Here is a 20,986-nt window from a genome sequence, read left to right as displayed (position 1 = left end):
GACAGAGACGTCATTATCAACATCTCACTGAGTCTGATCGATACCTTGTAACAGGGCTAGACGTTCTTCGTGCGATACTGCAGAAAGACTTGGCAGGAATTTAGCCACAGTCCACGGTTGCTGGCAGCGTTTGCAAGAAGACGGAGCTCGGGATGGCCACGTGGCACTGCCGAGAGGGTAGACCATCAGTTTCGGCGTTTGGCTCTGGAGCGTCGTGCTGCACCTGCAGCAGCGATTGGAACAGGAGTGTGCATCACAGTGACAACGAACTGTTACAACTCGATTACTTCAGGGACAGCTCCGAGAGAGACACTGTAATATACCTAATATACAAAGACTTAATGGAAACTCCGATTCCCTGACATCGTGTAGTACGGTACCTCACTTTAAAATGATTGCTATTGTGGTGATTCGTGAATTTCATAGAAATGACACTAAGTTGGAGACTAATTAGCAGACACTATTACAAAATAAAACAAACGACGATGTATTTTAACAAAGTGTGGCATTCATTGTAGTAATGGGAAAGACTTGAATTAGTGAAAATGGTAGGAATAAAATATTTCGTATTAATCACCAACTGTAATTATTCAAATAATTGGACTTTTACGAATGTAGTTTACTCGTTCAAGAAGTTATTCTGTCGCTTGCAAATGAAGGTACATATTATAAAACGTAAATTTAGGATGAGAACTGTAAATAACATTCCATCTTAATGACTTTATTAATTAAACTCGTATTGTTGTAACCAGATATACGCCTAATTATAAAATTCTAGGCATCTGTTACAAATTCTATGAATCAAAACCTGTTTAGTTTTACCCTCTTAGCTTCAATTACTGTTAAGAGTGTGAGTCGTTGTGTAATTAGCGTGTATTAATTAATTTTGTGAAGTTCATTATTGTACTCATATTTGGATGGAATTTACATATTTAACAACATTTTTACATTATAAATTTCACATATTATTCAATTCTGTAATTTTAGACGTATTATTCTGTGTAATCAGAACATCTTAGCTTTGGAACTTTTAATTGTAAATACGATTAAAAATATGTTGTCATTATTAAGTAATAATGGTCCAAGAGGCCATCCATTATTTTAGAATACACAGGGTTATTACAAATGATTGAAGCGATTTCACAGCTCTACAATAACTTTATTATTTGAGATATTTTCACAATGCTTTGCACACACATACAAAAACTCAAAAAGTTTTTTAGGCATTCATAAATGTTCGATATGTGCCTCTTTAGTGATTCGGCAGACATCAAGCCGATAATCAAGTTCCTCCCACACTCGGCGCAGCATGTCCCCATCAATGAGTTCGAAAACATCGTTGATGCGAGCTCGCAGTTCTGGCACGTATCTTGGTAGAGGAGGTTTAAACACTAAATCTTTCATATAACCCCACAGAAAGAAATCGCATGGGGTTAAGTCGGCAGAGCGTGGAGGCCATGACATTAATTGCTGATCATGATCTCCACCACGACCGATCCATCGATTTTCCAATCTCCTGTTTAAGAAATGCCCAACATCATGATGGAAGTGCGGTGGAGCACCATCCTGTTGAAAGATGAAGTCGGCGCTGTCGGTCTCCAGTTGTGGCATGAGCCAATTTTCCGCGGGCTACGCGTGAAACATGCCCGCACGCGTTCATTCGTTTCTTCGCTCACTGCAGGCCGACCCGTTGATTTCCCCTTACAGAGGCATCCAGAAGCTTTAAACTGCGCATACCATCGCCGAATGGAGTTAGCAGTTGGTGGATCTTTGTTGAACTTCGTCCTGAAGTGTCGTTGCACTGTTTTGACTGACTGATGTGAGTGCATTTCAAGCACGACATACGCTTTCTCGGCTCCTGTCGCCATTTTGTCTCACTACGCTCTCGAGCGCTCTGGCAGCAGAAACCTGAAGTGTGGCTTCAGCCGAACAAAACTTTATGAGTTTTTCTACGTATCTGTAGTGTGTCGTGACCATATGTCAGTGAATTGAGCTACAGTGAATTTATGAAATCGCTTCAATGATTTGTAATAGCCCTGTATAAATAGGGAAGCAGCGAGGCTGGTGGGACGGGCAGTTTGAGCTGACATCTCGAAGTGTAACCTGTGTTAGTTACTTGAATCATATTTCACTAAGACTTAAAGTTGTGAAAAAGTATGTTTCTTGATTTGTGAACCGGTCAGTTGTTTTACGAAGACATACTGTACAACTCTGCCTCTTTGCAATGTGTCATTATGGATTTGATCAGCGGTTACGAACGGAAGAATAAATGTTTAAAAACTGGAACCAATCACTTTCACTGTAAACCACACACTTCATGAAGATCCAGGCAATCTACGAATATTTCAGTTATGTGGGGAAAAATTTCGTTTTAACCTTCTACTTATGATTCTAGATAACATCAGATGACATGCACTTTTGATAAGTCAGTTCATCTGTCTTCGAAGTTTTGAGGATTACCTTACCGACGAGTGGGTAATAACTAAGTAGAAGTGTTAAAACACCCTGTAGCGTGCATTTCACCGACCCCAAACAGCTTCCATTTGCGACTTCAGTAATGTTAAGCGAGAGTTAATTTGAAAGCACGATGGAGATCTAATGTGTTTTCTGATGAAAGCTGGTGTTGCCTCGGTGGAAGTGATGACCGTGCGTTGGTTAGAACGAGGGCCAGCCTAGAGCCTGCAACCAACCTGTCTGTGTGCTGGACACACTGGACCTTCACCTAGAGTTACGTTACGGGGTGCGATATCGTATGACAGCAGGAGCACTCTCGTGTCTTAAAAATTCAATACAAACAGTCTCGACTGCAAAAACATATATTTCGATGGTAACCGGTTTCGGTCAGTAGGTCTCTAGAAGAGCGTTGCGTTCCAAAGGATTGGGAAAGGGAAAAGGGCACAAGTCATCCCCGTTTTCAAGAAGGGACGTCGAACATGTGCAGAACTATAGACCTATATCTCTAACATCGATCAGTTGTAGAATTTTGGAACACGTACTATGTTCGAGTATAATGACTTTTCTGGAGACTAGAAATCTACTCTGTAAGAACCAGCATGGGTTTCGAAGAAGACGATCGTGTGAAACCCAACTCACACTATTCGTCCACGAGACTCAGAGGGCCATAGACACGGGTTCCCAGGTAGATGCCTTGTTTCTTGACTTCCGCAAAGCGTTTGATACAGTGCCCCACAGTCGTTTAATGAACAAAGTTAGAGCATATGGATTATCAGGTCAATTGTGTGATTGGATTGAAGAGTTCCTAAATAACACAACGCAGCATGTCATTCTCAATGGAGAGAAGTCTTTCGAAGTAAGAGTGATTTCAGGTGTGCCGCAGGGGAGTGTCGTAGGACCGTTGCTATTTACAATATACATAAATGACCTTGTGGATAACATCGGAAGTACAGTGAGGTTTTTTGCAGATGATGCTGTGGTGTATCGAGAGGTTGTAACAATGGAAAATTGTACTGAAATGCAGGAGGATTTGCAGCGAATTGACGCATGGTGCAGGGAATGGCAATTGAATCTCAATGTAGACAAGTGTAATGCGCTGCGAATACATAGAAAGAAAGATCCTTTATCATTTAGCTACTGGAAGCAGTTAATTCCATAAATTATCTGGGAGTACGCATTAGGAGTGATTTAAAATGGAATGATCATGTAAAGTTGATCGTCGGTAAAGCAGATGCCAGACTGAGATTCATTGGAAGAATCCTAAGAAAATGCAGTCCGAAAACAAAGGAAGTAGGTTACAGTACACTTGTTCGCCCACTGCTTGAATACTGCTCACCGATGTGGGACCCGTACCAGATATGGTTGATAGAACAGATATAGAAGATCCAACGGAGAGCAGCGCGCTTCGTTACAGGATCATTTAGTAATCGCGAAAGCGTTACGGACATGATAGACAATCTCCAATGGAAGGCTCTGCAGGAGAGACGCTCAGTAGCTCGGTACGGGCTTTGGTTGAAGATTCGAGAACGTACCTTCACCGAGGAGTCAAGCAGTATATTGCTCCCTCCTACGTATATCTCGCGAAGAGAACGTGAGGATAAAATCAGAGAGATTAGAGCCCAGACAGAGGCATACCGACAATCTTTCTTTCCACGAATAATACGAGACTGGAATAGAAGTGCGAACCGATAGAGGTACTCAGAGTATCCTCCGCCATACACCGTCGGGTGGCTTGCGGGGTATGGATGTAAATGTAGATGTAGATAACCATACTAAGGCCCTCGCATCATCATGGTAGGTGCTGGCTATGGCTGAAGCGGCTGCTGTAACTCCACGAACGCCTACTGCCCGTGAGCCGTTTGCAAGTCAGTTTTAAAGTACTTTTAGCAAAACCGCTGATTCTCCTCGAAAAATGTCCTCAAAAATTACCCTCGTCGTTATCCCACGCATCCTGGCTACTATCTTGTACGTCAGTATGGTGATTCGAACTGTTCCCTTGTACTGCTCGATCGTCAGATCTGTCGCCAGTCGAGCACATATGGGACATCATCGGACGACGTCTCCTGCGTCATTCACAAACAGCATTAACCGTCCCTGTACTGATCGCCCAGATGTAACAGGCATGGAACTCCATCCCGCTAATTGACGTCCGACACATATACAACACAGTGCATGCACGATTGCATGCTTGCATTCAACAGTGTGGCAGTTACACCGGTTACTCAAGTAACAGTATTTCACATTTGCAATGGCCTATTTCGTGTTTACATTAACCTGTGATCTCGCAGTGTTAATCACTTAAATATTTTACCTCGACGTATGTATTCCCAAAAATTCATTGCATTAATTGCTTTTTTATACCGCGATTCTTTTCCGACAGTATACAGGGTGGTCCATTGATAGCGACCGGGCCAAATATCTCACGAAATAAGCATCAAACGAAAAAACTACAAAGAACGAAACTCATCTAGCTTGAAGGGGGAAACCAGATCGCACTATGGTTGGCCCGATAGATGGCGCTGCCATAGGTCAAACGGATATCAACTGCGTTTTTTTAAATAGGAACCCCCATTTTTTTTATTACATATTCGTGTAGTACGTAAAGAAATATGAATGTTTTAATTGGATCACTTTTTTCGCTTTGTGGTAGATGGCGCTGTAATAGTCACAAACGTGTAAGTGCGTGCTATCACGTAACATTCCACCAGTGCTGACGGTGTTTGCTTCGCGGTACATTACCCGTCTTAAAATGGACCGTTTACCAATTGTGGAAAAGGTCGATATCGTGTCGATGTATGACTATTGTGATCAAAATGACCAACGGGCGTGTGCTATGTATGCTGCTCGGTATCCTGGACATCATCCAAGTGCCAGGACCGTTGGCCAGATAGTTACGTTATTTAAGGAAACAGAATGTATTAAGCCACATGTGAAACGTCAACCACGACCTGCAACAAATGATGGTGCTCAAGTAGGTGTTTTAGCTGTTGTCGCGGCTAATCCGCCCAACAGTAGCAGACAAATTACGCGAGAACCGGGATTCTCAAAAACGTCGGTGTTGAGAATGCTACATTAACATCGACTGCACCCGTACCGTATTCCTGTGTACCAGGAATTGCATGGCGACGACTTTGAACGTCGTGTACAGTTCTGCCACTGGGCACAAGAGAAATTACGGGACGATGACAGATTTTCAAAAATGGTTCAAATGGCTCTGAGAACTATGGGACTCAACATCTTAGGTCATAAGTCCCCTAGAACTTAGAACTACTTAAACCTAACTAACCTAAGGACATCACACACACCCTCGCCCGAGGCAGGATTCGAACCTGCGACCGTAGCAGTCCCGCGGTTCCGGACTGCAGCGCCAGAACCGCTAGACCACTGCGGCCGGCGACAGATTTTCTTCACACGTTATATTTAGCGACGAATCGTCATTCACAAACAGCGGTAACGTAAACCGGCAACGGAAAATCTACGATGGCTGCGACAAGTGGAAATTCAGCCACCTTAGCGGGTTAATGTATGGTGTGGCATTATGGGAGGAAGGATAATTGGCGCCCATATTATCGATGACAATCTAAATGGTGCAATGTATGCTGATTCCCTACGTAATGTTCTACCGATGTTACTACAAGATGTTTCACTGCATGAGAGAATGGCGATGTACTTCCAACACGATGGATGTTCGCCACATAGCTCGCGTGCGGTTGAAGCGGTATGGAATAGCATATTTCATGACAGGTGGATTGGTCGTCGAAGCACGTTCACCGGATCTGACGTGCCCGGATTTCTTTCCGTGAGGAAAGTTGAAGGATATTTGCTATCGTGATCCACCGACAACGCCTGACAACATGCGTCACAGTATTGTCATTGCATGTGCGAACATTACGGAAGGTGAACTACTCGCTGTTGGGAGGAATGTCGTTACACATATTGCCAAATGCATTGAGGTTGGCCGGCAGCGGTGGCCGTGCGGTTCTGGCGCTGCAGTCCGGAACCGCGCGACTGCTACGGTCGCAGGTTCGAATCCTGCCTCGGGCATGGGTGTGTGTGATGCCCTTAGGTTAGTTAGGTTTAAGTAGTTCTAAGTTCTAGGGGACTGATGACCTCAGATGTTAAGAGCCATTTGAACCTACCTGTTACCAACTGTTCGTCTAAAATTGTGAGGCATATGTTTGTGGCTATTACAGCGCCATCTACCACAAAGCGAAAAAAGTGGTCCAATTAAAACATTCATATTTCTTTACGCACTACACGAATATGTAATAAAAATGGGGGTTCCTATTTTAAAAAACGCAGTTGATATCCGTTCGAGCTATGGCAGCGCCATCTAGCGGGTCAACCATAGCGTCACCTGGTTTCCCCCTTCAAGTTAGACAATATTTGTTCTTTGTAGTTTTTTCGTTTGACGATTATTTCGTGATATATTTGGTCCGGTCACGATCAATGGATATGACACCGGAAAGTGCCCCGCTGGGGCAGTCCCAGATAACAGCAGGTTCGTGCAGCATGACATAACGCGTATGATTGGATACAATGATGGCATCGACGCGTGGGATGAGTTGTGCCAGGGGCACAGCGAATGTGGTAATCTCGCAGAATACTGTTTTCAGTCCTCAGATAAAACCACGATTAGTGGATTACCTCTGCTGATAATTACTGACACCTGAGTCGAACGAAGTGCCGTATCTGCTGGTCTGTCTAAAATATTCTGTGAGCAACAAGATATACCCTATGAGCAGATATAAGATTGTGACAGCAGTTAGCCCCAAATCCAAATTCATTAAAAATCATGTTCAATTACAAATTAGGAGAATTGGTCGTGTCATATGAAATGGTTATCAGTGAAGGGCTGACCACTGAATATATTATGGGTGTGGACATTTAGAGCGAGAAGTATGCCAATCAGCGAAGGTGCGATACATTGGCGAGGTGCTGCCGCAGCAATGCGAAGATAATCGGAGTGCAAATGTGCTGTGCGTCATCCGTGAGAAAGTGCTTGAATCCGATTGCCTCCATGCTTCACAGCAAGCTGAACTGGAGCAGGTACTAATATTTTTGAGAAACGACCCGGTGTCATCTGTGGATATCAAAGCAAACTGGAAGTGTTCACTTAATACCTTGTGCCATGCTTCCTACAACGACCCTTCAGCCAAGCAACCAGCGATCCCAGGCCAGATTGCTAATTTGTTGCCACATCACTACATTCATATGTAACAGCCAGGATGAGTAAATCCTGGCAGTTGTCTGCTCCTGTATCCCCAACCTGGTAGAGTTGAGTGTCTTTACCCTTATCAGGAGTTGAAGAAGGTCCAACAATAGTGCGTAAACTGTTATGGTCTGTGTATACTATACAGCATTGCATGTAGTCAATAGAGTTTGCATATGTTATGTATTTGCTTCATTTATGCTAGCGTAAGGTGTATCATTCTATGTGCTAAGATAATTCCGATGAGAGTACTGCAGTCACAATGATGGTAAACATTGACCATTCAGATGCATTATATTGTTCCATTTCATTACTCATTCAGTTAGGATGAGTTTAGGTAGAATATCAAGTGGGCTGAGGCACGAACGGGAACTTGAATTGAGGAAGGAGGCGTCAGCTCCGGATCTACGATATTTCCGAACCGGGGCAAAAGTGGTAGCCCCCCCCCCCTTCCCAAGCGTTTGAGATAGGACGTCAAAAACAAAAATAGATTCTTCAGAATCTTTTGGAGTGCACATTTTTCTGAAGAGTTTGATATATGAAACGTACATGTTCGACGGACTGTAACACATGTTATGTGTCAGTGACTGTGCCAAAGTGGACTGCCACGACTCTTCACTCAGCATTCTTCTATCTCAGATCACTGTATTTCGCTTTGTGGAATTCAAACGCGTATATTTTGTAGTGGAAGTCAACAAAACTATATTCAGGACAGTGGAAATTAAAACGTCCTGTGGTGCCTCTCCTACTCCCAGTCGCCTGTTTGACATCCTAGCTCCTTAAAAAAAAAACCTCACAATTAATGCTGGGTGGGATTATTTCTGACCGGGAGAATAAGAATTCTTTAGAAAATTTGCATTCTTCATTGACTATTAGCTTGTAACTTTCTCTGTTGCGTGACGTAAAATTAAATATAGGACACATGAAACCAGTAAAGACAAGAGACAAACAAGACAGTACACATGCCTTCAACGCTTAGGTCCCAGCATTTATTTCTCCCTCGTACAGGTTTACATGGCGTGCTTTCCTTTCTGCGAAAGAATCTATTACCTCACCAAAGATTGTTAAACGTTTTGCTACATGAAAAATCGTAATGTCGTTGTCTAACACTGAAAAGGCTGTTACTATGGATGGTATGCACGACTGGTGAGGTTTTTTAATTTTATTGCGTCTATTTTGTCACAGTCTGTTAAATACAATAAAATAGGCATTTCTAATATTGCAGCAATTGCACCACACGCCAAATATGGGATACTGTTTTCGCACAAATGGTCATTTTTATGTACCTCATTTACACAAGTAACACAACAGCATACATCACTAAGTACCATTATCAAATGCCTATTAGACCGACTACAAGCAAAAGGTTTTATGCAACTTCCTAGCAGATTAAAACTGTGTGCCAGACCGAGACACGAACTCGGGGCCTTTCTCATTCTGAAAAAATGTTATGTTGGGAAATATTATCACATTTCATTCATATGCTCCAGTTTCTCAAGCATGATATCGAAATGTAACCGTACGAAGTTTTTACATAAATTTGGAATGGTCATACTCTTCCATATATTTTGTGTGATGTCCTCGTTTCTTCTCCTTCCTCGTTCTAAGAAACAATCTTGTCATCATTAATTCTGTAACTGTTCGTGCCACTGTCAAAACTTATTCTTCTGTTAACTTCACTAACCCTCCAGAATCACCAGTTTAGTTATCCCGCGTTTATTGTCCGGTTAGTCTCAAAATGGTTCAAATGGTTCGGAGCACTATGAGACTTAACATCTGAGGTCATCAGTACCCTAGAACTTAGAACTACTTAAAGCTAACTAATCTAAAGATATCACACACATCCATTCCCGAGGCAGGATTCGAACCTGCGACCGGAGTGGTCGCGTGGTTCCAGACTGAAGTGCCTAGAACCGCTCGGCCACAATGGCCGGCCTCCGGTCAGGCGTTGTTACGTGCGTGCTCGCTTCGAGAATAGAACTTAAAGCGGCTGTTACCAGGGGACTGCACAGCTGGCCCTTAGTAGTGTACCGATCTAGGAAAAGTTTTCTGTCAAAATTTCATTTTCTTGGGTACACCGAGAAGATAATACGTAATCTTTCTCACCTGTTATTCCTGTTAGTCGTTTATTTCCACTCTGGTAGTCTGAATCTATGGATTTCGCTAGTAATTATAAGGACGCTGATCATTCGCGCAAGCAATCAACCACATAATCAAACAGCAATTGGCATTCACCAGTTCGCGTTTATTCAGTCCCCGACCCCTTTCGTCTGCCGGAAAGTTTTTTATTCCTAGATGTGACGGGGATTCTCTTGGCAGAGACGTCGCGTACACTACGCATACATTCAAAACTAAAGTAATGTTTGGTTCGGAAATCAACTTAGAATGTGTTCAAAAATTTTCTAAAATCTCATGACTAAACGATGGACCAACGTGCCGTGGATGCTAGGCGGTTTGTGAAACAAGATTTTTTTCTTTGTTTTCTTCAAGAATATGAATTTGGCGTCCCTTCAAAATCCGCCCGCTGCAGATACGCCCCCCCCCCCAGTTTGCCCCCCCCCCTTCCTCCCCCCGTCAGTAGGTCCGGGTACGCGAGGGGTACCACGATAGGCCGTGCAGTTGTTTTTGGAAATTTGTCGTTAAGTTCCTATGGGACCAGACTGCAAGGTCATCGGTCCCTACCGTGCAGCAGCGCAATGCCACTGTGCCAGCGTGATGTAGTGGTTAGTGCATATGCCTAATTAGAAAGAAACCTGGGTTCGAGTCCCAGCCATGGTACAGTCTGCATGTCAACGTCTAGTGGCTATCATTCGGTGCTCCTTAAAGCAAGCTAGTTGATTCGATGAATTATTATACGAATATTTTCCTGCTTTAAATGCCGTGTAATTTTGCTGTACCTCGGTGCTTCAGTACTCTCTCGGATGCCACTGCCTATCTTCAAGTTTAAGACGTGTTGGTTTGTGACTTATTGATGGAGGGAACGACACGCCTTTTGCTTGTGATACCGGTCAAGTGGATATTACGCGCACAGATCAGCCAGAAAGACAGGAGCAAGAGCAACTTTAATGTAACTAGTTGTACACGTGTACAGAGCTGAAACTTCCTGGCAGATTAAAACTGTGTGCCGGACCGAGACTCGAACTCGGGACCTTTGCCTTTCGCGGGCAAGCGCTCTATCATCTGAGCTACCCAAGCACGACTCACGCCCCTTCCTCACACTTTTACTTCCGCCAGTACCTCGTCTCGCACCTTCCAAACCTTACAGAAGCTCTCCTGCGAAAGGCAAAGGTACCGAGTTCGCGTCTCGGTCCGGCACACAGTTTTAATCTGCCAGGAAGTTTCGTATCAGCGCACACTCCGCTGCAGAGTGAAAATCTCATTCTGGACGTGTACAGAGCTGTTTGCACTGATTTGTAAGAGACTTGTATTCAGAAGTACAGGGGATGGACAAAAGCCGGCCAGAGTGGCCGAGCGGTTCTAGCCGCTTCGGTCTGGAACCGCGTGACTGCTACGGTCGCAGGTTCGAATCCTGCCTCGGGCATGGATGTGCGTGGTGTCCTTAGGTTAGTTAGGTTTAAGTAGTTCTAAGTTCTAGGGAATTGATGACCTCAGATGTTAAGTATCATAGGGCTCAGAGCCATTTGAACCATTTTTGATGGACAAAAATATGGATACACTAAAAGCACAACACATAACCATACCTAAGAGAGTGTAGGAAAACTAGTGGCAGTCAAAAAAACCTACAAGTCATCTCGGAATATATAAATACAGGTACTGTGTAGTTTTCGAGGGCTTCTTATACCATTATTGCTGCAAAACAGTATGACGTTAAGATGAGTTTGGTGGAGGTGAATGGCGTTCACGCACCATTCTCTCCAAAGGCTCCATTACATTGAAAACTTGTGACTGTGGTATACACAGGAGATGCGAACATTTATTCTTGTGCTCAAGAAACCAGTCCTGGGCGATGCAAGCTCTGTGAACAGCATTACCTTTGCGGAACACATATTGTAAAATGGGATGAACCTCAGTCATTGCCACGAAGAGAAGATAATACACAACAATTAGCCTCCTATCTCAGCATCTTGAGATGCATGACGGACTGTAAAGACGGTACATTTACTTCTCCATCAATTTCTGAGTGAATTCCCTCATACATTCGTCTAAAGCCGTCGCCTCTCCCACTCCGAGAAGCGCATCGTTGGTACCTTTATCTCACCCCTCGTATAGGTAAGACATGAAAAACTTAGTATACAGTCGGCAAAACCTTCAAAATCGTCCCTTGTCTGCTGAAAAAACGTACCTTCTCACGATAAAAGCTCATACTTTTTTTTGGAGTAATTATCGGATGACCCGTTGGCCAACACATCAAAAGTGACAACATTTTACAGATAGTCCAATACACTGAAGAGCCAAAGAAACTGATACACCTGCCTAATATAGTGTAGGGTCCCCGCGAGCACGCAGAAGTGCCGCAACAAGACGTGGCATGGACTCGACTAATGTCTGAAGCAGTGCTGGAGGGAATTGACGCCACAAATCCTGCAGGGCTCTCCATAAATCCGTAGGAGTACGAGGGGCTGGAGATCTCTTCTGAACAGCACTTTTCAAGGCATCCCAGATATGCTCAGTAATGTTCATGTCTAGGGTGTTTGGTGGCCAGCGGAAGTGTTTAAACTCAGAAGAGTGTTCCTGCAGCCACTCTGTAGCAATTCTAGACGTGTGTGATGTGGCAATGTTCTCCCGGAATTGCCCAAGTCTGTCGGAAAGCACAATGGTCATGAATAGATGCTTACGCGCGTGGCACCTGCCAGAGTCGTACCTAGACGTATCACCACATCACTCCAACTGCACACGACCCACACGATTATAGAGCCTCCATCAGCTTGAACAGTAAACTGCTGACATGCAGGGTCCATGGATTCATGAGGTTGTCTCTATACCCGTACACATCCATCCGCTCGATACAACTTGAAACGAAACTCGTCCGATCAGTTAATGTGTTTCCAGTCATCAACAGTCCGATGTCGGTGTTGACGGGCCCAGGCGAGGCGGACAGCTATCATGCAGTCATCGCGGGTACACGTGTGGGCCTTCGGCTCCGAAAGCTCATATCGATGATGTTTCGTTGATGACACTATTTGATGGCCAAGCATTTAAATCTGCAGCAATTTGAGGAAGGCTTGCACTTCTGTCACGTTAAACGATTCTCTTCAGTCATCGTTGGGCACATTCTTGCAGGATATTTTTCCAGCCGCATTGATGTCGGAGATTTGATGTTTTATAGGATTCCTGATATTCACGGTACACTCGTGAAATGGTCGTACGGGAAAATCCTCACACCATCGCTACCTCGGAGATGCTGTGTCCTTTCGCTCGTGCGCCAACTATAAGACGACGTTCAGACTCACTTAAATCTTGGCAACCTGCCATTGTAGCAGCAGTAACCGATTCAATAGCTACCCAAGACTCTTGTCGCTTTATATAGGAGCACCGTATTCTGCCTGTTTACATATCTTGTACTTGAATATGCATGCCTGCACAAGTTTCTTCTTCAGTTTCAGTGTACTTCAACATATGTTCTTGCGTCTTCTCAAACCTCCGTCGGGCCATCTCGATTTAAGTTTCCCGTGATTTTTCTAAATCGTACTACGCATATGCCGGGATGGTTCCTTTGAAAGGGAGCCGCCGATTTTCCTTTCCATCCTTCAGACAACCCGGGCTTGTGCTCCCTCTCTAATAAACTCGATGTAACGGGACGTTAAACTCAATTTTACTTCCTTCCTTCCAGACCATTTTGGACGCACATCATTTCGCTAAAACCCATCGGGCCTTAAAAAAATGGTTCAAATGGCTCTGAGCACTATGGGACTTAACTTCTGAGGTCATCAGTCGCCTAGAACTTAGAACTACTTAAACCTAACTAGCCTAAGGACATCACACACATCCATACCCGAGGCATGATTCGAACCTGCGACCGTAGCGGTCGCGCGCTTCCAGACTGTAGCGTTTAGAACCCCTCGACGACCCTTAAAAAGATAGGCCGACATCACTTTGCAGAAATGTGCCAACATTCTCAAAGGCCTCCTCTGAAAGTGGAGGGATAAAAAAAAAGCAGGGAAACTGTTTACAACGCTGCGCTTCGGTGTAATGGAATGAACATCAGCGTGCCCTACTGAATCGTCAGGGGCTGCCTGAAATCACAAGCCTAGTTTCGAGCACATGACGCCTCATAGGGATCGCCTATCATTTCTGTTGTTGTGAGAGTCAATTTCAAATCACATGGTGGAACCGGGTTAGTCTCTTCACTTATCGCAAAATAAGAAAATAAAACCGAGCAACATACAATCATAATAAAGCTGCGTTGTGTAGAAGCTACTACGCAATTGTTTGCGAACATTAGCAGTGCCATAAATGTGGTAGTTCAAGGCCGACCTCTTGTGATATGTTTTAACAGTAGTAACAGCGATACGTAGATCTCCAAGAAAGCCAGGCTGTCAGCCCTGCTGAGGCGTGGCCTTTCCACCCGCACCTAACCTATCCCCATGGCTCTTTGCCCTTCCCGACCCTTTTGTAAGTACCAGAGATACCGTGGCACTTCCGGCCAATCACATTTGCAACGTTCTATTTCCGATCACAGCCTCATTCTCTGTTGGGGCTTTCTTTGACGGTCCGGAAACCCAAAATATTTGTGGTCGGAAACACCATGTTATATCATGGGTCGGAAAGTCCGTTGTTGGGACGTTGACAACACCGTCCCCTCGGGATGTATAAGTTCTCGTCTCCTTACGTCCGTGGTCGACTGCCACTTTATCGTGTCCATACTATAGCAGAGTTAGCGAAAGAACTGCTACAACTTTGATTGTAAATGAAAATGCTTCTGAAGACCCTAAGGAAGTGTTCGAGAACAAAGGTGAAGGTAGCAAATAGTTCTAGCTAGAAACTCTGGGGAACGGGCTTTATGGGTAAGTGAGTTATGCAACAGATTTATTTCCTGACGATGCGATACTTCCCTACGTTTATTATTACGTGGCTGAAAGCGATACCGTGTACTCAGAAAATTGTCACCCTTGAGGAAGCAGGTCTTTTTCGAGACAGTCGCAAGTTTCCATTTACAGTTCCCCATGTCCTGGCCTCTCATGATTGACATTTCTGGTGCCCACGGAAAGTGCAGTAACAGTAATATGACCTACCGATCTATTTCTCACATTGAAACCCAGGTGGCAAGCGGTAAGTTCTTTTCGCCAGACCGCAGCGTGATCTATAGCATTTTACTCCAAGTACCTCGTGTCAGAGATCAGATAGATTTGAAAATTCTGAAGATTTCGTGCGCATAATATTTATACCCAATTTCAATGCCAAAAGAGGATCTCGATTATCGATCATTTGTTAAAAAAATCAGGAAATGCATTTCTGTAGACATTCTGTAAATCTTCTTATCATTTTGTTGCCATAAGTAGATCTGAAACAAAAAAATACAGATGTCAGTTCCAAGTTCGTAAACGGAATATTTTGTATGTTTAAGCGAGTTGAACGCCGCGTAAGATTATGTGTTTGGTCCTGCGCTAAATGTGGCAACTTTATTCCACTTCCCCAAGTACATCTGCGAAAGAGTCAACCCTAAGAAAATTTTGTATAGAATAAAGTTAGCTACATCGACATGTAAGGAGTGGAAGGTTTCGAGCAACCGTTCGATTGGGATCTACCGCATTCGGCGTGTGGCAGCTGATCCCGTTCTGATATCATGGTCTATTGTCATCTCCAAATCTGTCGCGTGTCATGTCACTTTTGAGAGATTACGTCAGAGTCAAGTATTTTGGCATCATTATTTTTAGCATTACTATCGCTGTTCAGTGAGAAGCACGTGCTTCTTGCTCGTGATGTCATACCTGTCCCACGCTGAAGACTGCTTATCACTTTAAACCGCGCTATCTGCTCGTACTGAGGCGACAGATAATGAACAGAGTGCTGATTAACTCTGCCTCATGTTGCGGCTCCACCGAAGGGAACACCGTGTTTCGTCTGCCTCACTAAGCTGCAAAGTAAACAGTAAACAAGCCTTAGAAGTCACTAGGAAACATGAATCGCAGCTCAACAGCCAGACGCTTTTGGATTTTATTTACATATTGCAATAGTGCGGGGACATGACTTCAACACAGCCCCCGCGTCAATCAAACTGAACGAAGCAGATGAAATGACCCCGAATAGAACTCACATCTGATTACTTTAGAAACGAGCTAATGAGTTAAATATTTGATTTCGAGCTTGTAAGCAAGGAAAGGTTAGTAGAGAGTTGAGATTATGCTTATAGTTTATTCGAAGCCGTAAGTGCTCTCATTATTAAACACAGGATGAATGTAAGCTGAAGAGTTTGCGCTGCATTTTAAGCAAAAGTTATTTTTTCACTCATCTCAATGTTTGACACCATATCTTCTGTAATATGGATCGTAGAATTACGTAATTTTGCAAGTGCGTTAAGCGATGTATGTAGGTACTGTAGGACAAGCGTCTTCCTAATAAGGCTATTAGTAAAGAAGTAATGAATTAAAAAGTCATACCAATTGTTGAAATTTAATTGTGTGCCATTTTTAGCAAAAGCTACTCTTTCACTCATCTAAATGTTTACGACGTTATGTCTCCTGGACTCTGCTTCGTACAATGATACAATTTTGAAGGTACATGCAGTGGACTATGTGGATACAGTCTGAAATATGTTTTGCTTTGAAATTATGAGTAAATTTTGTTGGAAGTCGCCAAGTTTTAATTCTCAAACACTGGGTGGATAAAATCTGAGTATTTGCGAGCCGTCAGTTGCATCGCCTCAAGACAAACACATAGCTGCAAACTGTAATACTTGCCCTTATCAAGAGAGTATACATTTTAGTGAGTAGATTTTAACAGCATTTTAAATTGTTAAATTCGGTCTGTAAATACGTGAAATATAGAGAGTCTACTTTCTGTTGCCCCTACCTTACAACTGGTACCGGGTTCCGGGATGGCGTTTTCGTAAAATGGTGGGAGACCCTGTCTGGGTTTGATCGGCCGTATGCTGCAACTCTTTCTTTTTGAAGCGACTTAGGAGACTTGCAAGTCATTGAAAATGAGATGAAATGATGAGAACAACACGAACGCCCAGTCCCTGAGTGAAAAGATCTCCGAGATGGCCGGGAATGGAAACGGGAGCCCGCTAAGTGGAGGCACCAAACGAAATAACGCAGTGGTTAGCCCAGTGTATTCGCATTCTGGAGGGCGGCGGTTCATACCCCCTGCGGCCATCCTGATTTACGTTTATTGTGGTTTCACCAAGTCGCTTAAGGGGCTCCGGAAAGGCTCAAAATCATGAAAAGTTCAATTTTTACTTTTTTGCGTTTTCTGAATCTGCAGACTATTACCTTTTAATAGATATATAATTTATTCAATTCCGAAGACTACAACTATTTTTAAATTTTTTTTGAAATGTGTTCTACATGGGCGTGACCCACTGTGGCGCTGTTAAACTGCTGTCAAATGGTGTTATTATTAACGTCCGTGTTCATCAGGTACATTTTAGTGATGTGAGATAAAGTATGTGTTGTGGCTAACCTGTGATGGTTCAATATATATCTCTGGTGCGATTGTCGATTGTTTCATGTTTATTTACTCTGTCGTTATCTCGAAAATATTCGTAATTAATTCTGTTTCCTGAGTCTCTGTTTTGTTGAAGTATAATAATGAGTAAAAGTAAAGTTATTAGAAATCCTCTGAAGGCTTTTAAGAAAAGGAGAAATGTTGGAAAGCCAAAGGTATGTGTTATAACTGTAAATAATAACATTCTAACATGGTACGAGCGATGCTTGCTTTAGTCAAGGAACGCCTTCGGGCTGCAGACAGGGCTGTAAAGAGTCTAGAAATAGAAGCAAGAGTAAACAGGAGGAGGAACAAGAGGAAGCTGGAGGAGGAGTTTGCAGAGGATGAAGATAATCCATCCTAAGGACCTGGAATGCACTAAAAAGTTAATCCAATCTTTGTCGCTCGATTCCCAAAACTTTTATTTTCTCATACTAATTACATGTTTTCTAAGGATCTTCCTAACATATTTGTTTCAAACTTTCAGTAAATATTACACAGTACCTTCTGCATAATTTAACACAGCCTTTTTCCAAAAAACTGTATATTTTTGAATATATAAATAAAAAATTGCAAAAAAATGTTGTGAATTTTCATTACAATTGAAAAAAAATCATCTTTAATAACTGAACTAAAATGTTGTAAAATCCCTGTGTTAAGTTGTAGCCCATATTCCAATAAATAATCTGTAAAAAGTTCAACTTCCTACCTCAAATACTTTGTGAGGAAAGATGTAATTTATAAGCGTTATTTTAACATTGCAAGTATAGGGCGTTCCGGAGCCCCTTAAGAGAAACACCAGAACGGTCTTCTTTGGTGCGACCAATTTCCCCCATCCGAACTCATGCTCCATCTCAAACGCCCTAGTCGAATACGGGACTTTGGGCCCTAATCTTTTTTCCTTCCACAGTGACCAGAGTTTAAACGTGGATTGAGCTGCAAATTCCTTGACATCTATCTTTTTTTTCTCCTTTACCGGGTGTTCTTATTACGAGCTTCTGTGGGAAGAAGTTTTGATAAGGAATCCACTTCCGGAAATTTACCGTTCTGGTGTAAAACAAGTAAAAATCAGATGACTTTCAAGTCTGCCGCTTCACGGTACGCCCCCTGCAGAAACAGTGGGCTCTGCCCTGTGGACCATAGAGAAGACCAAGGCATGGACAGTGTTTCAGGTACTCATCGTCGTGTTCTCTTCAGAGAGACGAAGGACGTCCTCTTCAGAGACGAGAGTGCAGCGCGTCCGTGGAGTCAACCCTCCCAGGCGCCAAAGTACCCGCTGTCTCACAGTCTTGGTTGTTGCCGTCGGACGAAAATGATACGTGATGCCAGTTAGTCACATGGCTCTGTAAACCCTAACGCACCTAGCCAAAACGTTTCAATTATTAGATCAAAAAAGCTAGGTGCAGGGGCAATGACCTTGAACACGTTACGCAATCATACCCCTCATATCCCTTCGCTCTCGGGCAACTCCACCCTTCCTCGTGGTACGATTTGACACACACAGATAAAAAGTTAAAATTATCACATTTTAATGAAACTGTCGCCATTTGGCTGCAAGAACTTTATTATTCATGTATTTCGCACTATCACGGTTTCGGCTTTAAAGCCATTGTCATGTACAAAAGTGAAATACTTAATACATATCTGACATGTCGGAATCACACATTATCGGTGGAACTCTGCAGCGTGTATCTGGTCTTACGTCTGTTTTAGCATGCCAACGACAACGCAATGTTCAGACATGCCAGTTATTTGGCGACTGTCTCACCTCTCCCCATGACAGTGGCTATAAACCCAACATCTCGTAAGTGTGAAATAAATGAATAATTAAAAAAAATTACCGTCTAATGGCAGCAATTTCATTCAAACAGTACGTTATGACTGTGTTCCACAATGAAGTAAAAAAGAATTTAATTGTAATGTAAAAAAAAATCAGACGCAGGGATAATGACTTTGAATGTAGTACATGATTATGCCCCCTCCCCTCCACCCAATCACAGGTAGACGTAAAAGTGAAACAGTCAGCTATTAGTACTGCAATTTTAAACATTTTGATTGGCTGTGATCCAGCAGATGTGCTATATTTCATTACAGGATGTATATACAACCACTTTGGTTGTGCAAAAACTTTGTCAAATTGATCACGGTTTTGACTGCACTAGGAATATCTTTATCAGAATAAAAAGTGCTTTTGCTCGGACCTTTTTTAACCATGGTGTGATTACATGTAAGTACATTCTGCTTGTACGTAATTTAAGAAGTAATTCTATTAAGTGTATTTTATCTCAAGCTATGTTATTATATTTTACGTATTTCATGTAACTTTTTATTCTGATGAACATAGTCGTAGTGCAATCGAAACCATGGTCAATTTGACAAAAAAATTTTACAATGGAAGTTCAAAAATGGCTCTGAGCACTATGGGACTTAACATCTGAGGCCATCAGTCCCCTAGAACTTAGAACTACTTAAACCTAATTAACCTAAGAACATCACACACATCCATGCCCGAGGCAGGATTCGAACCTGCGACCATAGCAGTCGCGCGGTTCCAGACTGAAGCGCCTTTAACCGCGTGGCCACACTGGCCTACAACCGAAGTGGTTGTATATACTCCCTGTATTTATTAGAACTGCGTAAAAATGACACCAGGTTCAAAAACATGCAGTAGTTCCACATCGAAAAAATACTTACCGTAACTGGAACTGTGTAAAATGGTGCCATGTTAACAAAATTACATAATATGCACTTGAATCTTGGAATTGTGTAAAGTGGCGCCATGTTAACAAAATAACATAATGTTCACTTGAACTTTGTAATAATGCCGTCGTGTTCACACACACACACACACACACACACACACACACACACACAGACATATGAGAAATATTATGTACTTAAGTGCATTTAGAATGGCTGACAGGGAGAGAGAGAGAGAGAGAGAGAGAGAGAGAGAGAGAGAGAGTGAGAGAGAAAGAGGAAATAACTCTAACAAATATACTCTAGCTACAAGATTTGTTGTAAAAAGTATTATATTTCAAAGACAAGTTTGTTAGGACTGTCTATTATCTACAATCTAGCTGTGATAAGACATATTCAGAGTTAAAATTATACAATGTTTTTACAAATGACATGCAATGTTGTTTCATTTTCCACACTCAAACTAAAGTCAGTTACAGATAACAGAACTTCAGAAGCGCGATAACGACACAAAAAGAAAATTTAACATGGGAAATGAGAAAACGATATGAAATTAAACAATTTCACTTTGTGATTAGCTATAGAGGTCATTTCTAGGTCATAAATGTATGTGAGCAAACGATGACAGGTAGTCACAGTAGTATAAATTTATGATTTATTGATTCTCTTAATTTTTTGTCACATTGTTATGAGACCTCCTTCCTATTACTTACTTTTTGTATATGCCAAAAAATTCTATGTATTAATTAAGAATACATGTGTACATACCTGTGTAATAAAAGGAGGAGCTAGGAGAAGCACTGCTATTTGCGTTTATCTTTCTTGTTCCAGCTGGCAGAAGGTAAGCATTGATAATAAACAGTGTCCAGTCTTGTGTTAGCGTAGAGGGTTAGTGTATAGTGCGCAATCTCGATCCCTGGTGGGATACTAAATGAATATTGGGAAAAGTAAACAGCATTTCTGCCAGATACAAAGTCGTACACTTACCTCAAAGGGAAGAGTAAACGTGTTTCC

The sequence above is a fragment of the Schistocerca cancellata genome, chromosome 3, assembly GCF_023864275.1.
Source record: "Schistocerca cancellata isolate TAMUIC-IGC-003103 chromosome 3, iqSchCanc2.1, whole genome shotgun sequence".
In the NCBI taxonomy this organism is placed as follows: domain Eukaryota; kingdom Metazoa; phylum Arthropoda; class Insecta; order Orthoptera; family Acrididae; genus Schistocerca; species Schistocerca cancellata.
The sequence above is the reverse complement of the archived record's forward strand: the minus strand, read 5'-3'. Positions refer to the sequence as shown.